Source organism: Pseudonaja textilis, chromosome 6 (genome assembly GCF_049901715.1).
Source record: "Pseudonaja textilis isolate UNSWEBS1 chromosome 6, rPseTex1.2, whole genome shotgun sequence".
Classification (NCBI taxonomy): domain Eukaryota; kingdom Metazoa; phylum Chordata; class Lepidosauria; order Squamata; family Elapidae; genus Pseudonaja; species Pseudonaja textilis.
In genome coordinates, this window is record NC_141995.1 from 2,458,950 (window position 1) to 2,465,080 (window position 6,131).

The 6,131-nt window shown below is 43.1% G+C and overlaps 1 protein-coding gene across 2 annotated transcripts in view; it reads right to left on the reverse strand.

Annotated features, from left to right (window-relative positions):
• Window positions 1-1,417, reverse strand: part of LZTS3 (leucine zipper tumor suppressor family member 3) — a 28,875-nt gene extending 27,458 nt beyond the window's left edge. For both annotated transcript variants that reach the window (XM_026722916.2, XM_087935671.1), the window contains exon 1: window positions 1,228-1,417. The gene's annotated coding sequence lies outside the window, so the exon portion shown is untranslated. The remainder of the gene's footprint in view (window positions 1-1,227) is intronic.
• Window positions 1,418-6,131: the final 4,714 nt, after the last annotated feature.

The following is a 6,131-nucleotide window of genomic DNA, read 5'->3' on the forward strand; positions in this document are numbered from 1 at the left end:
AACACATGAGATACTTTTGATGTTTGTTAGCATTCAGACAGGATGGGTTTTTTTACACTGAATATTAATATGAATGATATATTTATTATTTTTATACACTTTTTTATTTTTACTATTAGTACCAGGTGACAGTCAGCTTGATTCTTCTTTTTTTCTTTATTTTGGCAAAAAAAAATTAAAAAATTAAAAACCCTTTACTCATTTAAGCTGCCTCTGCTTTGCAAAACCGCCCGAGAGTTTATAGAAATAAACCCACTGAAGAGAAGCCACGATTGTCCAAACTCACATCAAACCAGAATAAAGACTCAGCCTCTTGTCCTTATTAAAAAAAAAAAACCCAGCTGAAATTCTTCCGCAGGCCAGAGCTGTTGTCCAAAAACAAAGAGTTGCTCAATGCATACGCAGAGTGCCAGCCATACTGACTGCCACTCTCCCAAATGCCTCTGATATAAACAGCCTGCCTGAGAGCCATTTTTAAACAACGACCCACAATTGCAAAAGGAAAAATTATTCTGGTTTTTTTTTTCCTACCACGAATTTCTCCCTCCAGAGTTTATTTTCTCCAAAGATAGAAAGTCAAGGCTGGCTTTAAGAACCCAAATAAAAGTTATTTTTAAGCTCCGCTCGGCGTGCCGCTCCAACTGGAACGTGCAATTATTGTTTATTTCAAGATAATTTGCCCGCTGCCTTCATAGTTGGCATTCTTGGCTTGCGTTCACCCAGAACCTTTGCCCGCACTTAAGTAAACATACACCCCTTGATTCAATTAATCAGGATTTTTTCGCTGCAAACCCCGCCACTCCCCCAAATCACAAACTCACCCCAAGAGATGAATGCAGAAAAACTCACTTAAGTCCAAACAGAGTGGGCTGATCTTTGGCTGAACAGGTTGTGTGAATTCAACCCAAACTTTGATCCCTGGGCTCACATATGGGTTGCAATTCCAGGCAAGGCTCAGCAAAACAATCCGAGAAATTTAGCCAGGTAACGTGGGAGGGTGGGGTGGAGGAAGACTCCCCAAAATCCAAGCAGGAAGAGGGGCTGAAACCCCCCCCATCTCCTCCCCAAGTACTTTGAAAGCCCCCTGCTCCTCCAATCAGTTTTCAAAGAGACTTGCCTGCTCGTAAAAGCCCGTTGAGAAAGTTCTCCGTGCAAGAACGAATGCAAAGAACGACACACAAAAAACGTTTCGGAAACGAAACCTAATTTTTTTCTCCGGACCCTTACCTGGAAGATGTCCCAGGGAGTTTCCTTCACATAATTCCACCAGAAACTCGGGTTTAAGGGGGTTTCCTCGCCTCGTAGGCACTCTGGAGAAAGAGAAAAAGGGAAAAGCAGAGGCTAATACTTGGGAGTAAGTCCGTCCATCACCTGTTCGCTCAACTGAAGCAGGATTGAGCCTTGTGCCTGCAGATGGCTGAAGCCAACCAGGAAGTCCTTAAGCTCACAAGTGGCCAGATTCGTTAACTCTTCTCTGGCAAGCTGGCAAATTTTCAAAAAAAAAAAAAAAGCCAGACAGGAAAAGGGACTCCGATTGGGACACCGCCAAAGAATTCGGAGGTACCGCAAAGAGCTGATAATCCTTGGGCCGTTTGCAGATTTACAACCACAATACGGGGTGCAAAATTTCCCTTGTTAAGTGATTGATGTTTCATTAGAATATTTTAGACATGGGATGCAACACCAGGAGAACTCACCGTCTCCTAGTGACTGGCCCAAAAATCACCTAGCCAGCTTTCAAGGCAGGACTAGAACTCACCATCTCCTGGTGATTGGCCCATAGTCACCCAGCTACCTTTAAAGCCTAAGGCAGAACTAGAACTCACCATCTCCTAGTGATTAGCCCAAAGTCACCCAGACAACTCTCATGCCTAAAGCGGAACTAGAACTCACCATCTCCTGGTGATTGGCCCAAAGTCACCCAGCTACCTTTAAAGCCTAAGGCAGAACTAGAACTCTCAGTCTCCTGGTGATTAGCCCAAAGTCACCCAGCCTGCTTTCATGCCTAAGGCGGGACTAGAACTCATCATCTCCTGGTGACTGGCCCAAAGTCATCCAGCCGGCTCTCATGCCTAAGGCAGGACTAGAACTCTCAGTCTCCTGATGATTGGCCCAAAATCACCCAGCCAACTCTCATGCCTAAAGCGGAACTAGAACTCACCATCTCCTGGTGATTGGCCCATAGTCACCCAGCTACCTTTAAAGCCTAAGGCAGAACTAGAACTCCCCGTCTTCTGGTGATTGGCCCAAAGTCACCCAGCTGCCTTTAAAGCCTAAGTCAGGACTAGAACTCACCGTCTCCTGGTGATGGGCTCGAAATCACCCATCCAGCTTTCATGCTAAGGTGGGATTAGAACTCAGACCCTCCTGGGCGATTGGCCCAAAGTCACCCACCTGGTTTTCCTACTTAAAAGGCAAAACTAGAACTCACCATCTCTAGCCTGGTGCCTCAATCACTAAACCTCTGGACTCTCTCTCTCTCTCTTTTTTGACTGCTGCATCCTCACAACTTTGTTTTCAAATCAACCCTTGTGGTAAACCCAGGTCATCCTTTTTTACCTAGTTCAGTTTCAAAACAAGGTTTTCTCTTTCTTGCAGTCGACGAAGCTCAGCTCTTTTACCTGGGCACAATCCGACATACTTTATGCTTGGCCACTGTTTTATTTTATTTTATTTTATTGATTTATTTTATTTTGTCAAGCAATTATAAGATAACAAGTATGTGTAAACATAGTAATGGATACCTGAAATGGGTACATAAAAGAAAAATAATGTAAAAATGTAGGCTAGCATGTGCGCATGCGCGCGCACACACCCAAACACACCCACACACCCCTCCAGTCCTGTAGCCACTGTCCCCCAGATCACAGGAGGATCAGGTTGTTTTTCGAACCAACCTTTTCCTTGTACTCACCTGTCAACCTTCAAGGTAGACCCTACCTACCCAACCACAATCACACCGGCTAATCCTGCTCTGGCTATAAGGTTACAGTAATAAAATCCGCGCAGGTCTGAATGCACTTCCTGCCTCCCTCTTTCTACCTGCGTGGGAACTAGGGAGGGTTTTTTTTTCTGAGGCGCTTTCTCAGGTGACAGTTCTGGCCCGGACTCAGTTTTCTTTTTTCTTTTTCTTTTTTTTAATCTGAGCGTGGTCTTGGTTGCAACTTTTCCTCCTGTTTCTCAATGGCGTGCCTTCCGCCCATCAGACCACCAGATCTCCGGGCCGATCCAGAGATCTGGCTGTGAAACAGGCTTAGCCGCAGGTGGATAGCTAGCACCGATGAGGTGACCTGGTTTGGGGGTCATGAAGGGTCTGCAAGAAAACCAACAAGCTCTGAGAGCACCAAGGACCTCACAGTACCTTCCTTCTCCTTCTCCCTTTCTCCACAAACGGTACTCCCTTCTAGCACTTATGTTTCCGAGCTGGGTCATGAAATGTCTGCACAAAAACAGCCAATCTCAGAGAGCACCAAGGACCCTAAAGTCCTCCTCCTCTTTCCCACAAATCCCACTCCCTTCTAGCACTGATGAGGTTACCTAGTTGGGTCATGAAACGCCTGCAAGAAAACCATCAAGCTCAGAGAGTACCGAGGACCACACAGTCTTCCTCCTCCTCTTCCTGCTTTCCTCCTCCTCCTCCTTCCCCCTCCTCTCTCCTTCTCCTTCACAAACCCCACTCCCTTCTAGCACTGATGATGTTACCTAGTTGGGTAATGAAACGTCTGCAAGAAAACTACCAAGCTCAGAGAGCACCCAGTACTCCACAGTCATTTTCCTCCTCCTCCTCCTCCTCCTCCTCCTCCTCCTCCTCTCCACAATCTCCACTTCCTTCTAGCACTGAAGATGTTACCTAGTTGGGTAATGAAACGTCTGCAAGAAAACTACCAAGCTCAGAGAGCACCAAGGACCCCACAGTCATTTTCCTCCTTCTCCTCCTCCTCCTCTCCACAATCCCCACTTTCTTCTAGCACTGAAGAAGTTGCCTAGTTGGGTAATGAAATGTCTGCACAAAAACAGCCAATCTCAGAGAGCACCAAGGACCCTAAAGTCTCCATTGTCATCATTCTCCTCCTCCTCTTCCTCCCTTTCTCCACAAACCCACTCCCTTCTAGCCCTCATGAGGTTACCTAGTTGGGTCATGAAACGTCTGCAAGAAAACTACTAAGCTCAGAGAGCACCAAGGACCCCACAGTCATTTTCCTCCTCCTCCTTCTTCTCCTCCTCCTCCTCCTCTCCACAATCCCCACTCTCTTCTAGCACTGATGCGGTTACCTCGTTGGGTCATGAAACGTCTGCAAGAAAAACCACCAAGCTGAGAGAGCACCAAGGATTCCTTGTGCGGTGCAGGAAATTTGGGGGCCTTAACAAATGTGTCGCTTAACAACAGAATCGCTAGTCATAAGCAGAGGACTACCTGTATATGCAGAGATACATTTTTGGGACTGTGAGCTGCCCAGAATTACCCTGTGGTACGATGGGCAGCCAATGCATGTTATAAATACATTTTATTCATACACGCCGTGACTCTTTATGCAAGAGACGAAAAGGGCAGCTGCGAACATGGCCTTGCAACGACCTACCCAGTCTCTTCTAATAATTGATATATGGCCGCGTTCGTCAGTTGATTCACGGGGGCCACTAAATTAATCAATGTGTTCGCCTCCATGCTTAAAAAGCCACACGACTTGGAACGATGGGGAAAGAGGAGGGAAATGGAGGTGCATTAAAGGATTTCTCAGATGTGTGGAGCGCATGTGTCCTAGCAGCTGCCTGGAGGCCTACTGAGGCCTGAGGAGAAGTCACTGCAAAAAGAGTCTGGGAAAAAAAAAAGAAGACTTATGACCACCTTCCACACTTATGACCATAAGAATGTAGTTTTTAAATGTGAATGAAACTGATATATTTTCTTTTTTCTTTAATTGTTTTTTAAGGATTATTTTTAATTTATATCCGGATAAGAACACAAAGACTATCGTTAAAATGAATTATGAGGATCCTAGTGAAGAGACTAATATCAGTTTTCTATAATTAACTGAATAGATTGATATACTTGAAATAATAAATGACTCAGACAGTAATTGAGGGAAAAGAATGTCATGCAGAATCTTGCTTAAAATACATATATGCACATGTGACATATAGTAGCTAGGAGATTGTTGTTATTAAACTAGAATGTGGTAATTATATAGTGATCATATTATAAATTTTGATTATGGATTAAAGGGGAATAAATTGAGGGGTGTATAAGATAAAAGGGTGGCACGCTCTAATTGGTAATTAAAGGGGGACATTTTTGGTATTAATAGATTTAAGTTGAAATTTACTGAATAATGAAACAAAAGTATGTGATAAAATTGCAAATATGACAGATAAAAGTATAAAGGAATAATGAATTTAGAATAAAAAAAATATGCATGTTAGACTATAAAACAAAGTATATTTACAGAAAGAGGAGTTAAGTTAAGATATAAATTGAACATGGATTTAATAAGTGTAAAGAAAGTAAGAATATTGGAGAAAATTTATTGTCAAATGGAAGTAGATAATTGAATGTGAAAGATAAACATATACTAAGGTCATATTTGTGGTGAAATGTAAAAACCTGGAACCACATTGGTCACGGAACAAGATGTTTCTAAAATGTAAAAATAAAAAATTGATTGCAAAAAAAATATATTTATGACGCTTGGCAACTGACTCACAGTTATGACAGTTGCAAGCCAAGCCCACGGGGAAGGCAAAATTCACTTAAGAACCGTGTGACTAACGAACAACTGATGGGATTGGGGCAAGCAAAATGGGGCAAAATTCATTTAACGACAGTCTCACGTCACAACAAAAATTTTGGGCTGAATTGTGTCCACAAGTTGAGGATTACCTATATGGTTTTGCTCAAAACCAGAGCTTGTACGAGTACATGAACACCACACAAGGTTGCCTTTTAATGTATGTGAACCCCTAGAAAAATACCTACGTGTCAAGAGTGATGGTTTTTACAAGTATATATTTAAGGCCCAAGAAAGGCAGAGGCTGTTATTAGCATTTTATAATGCCATTTGTCATATTAAAATAAATAATTAAAATAGAGTCCCCGGGAGTCAGCAGGTATATCAATTTAATAAATTGCTGTT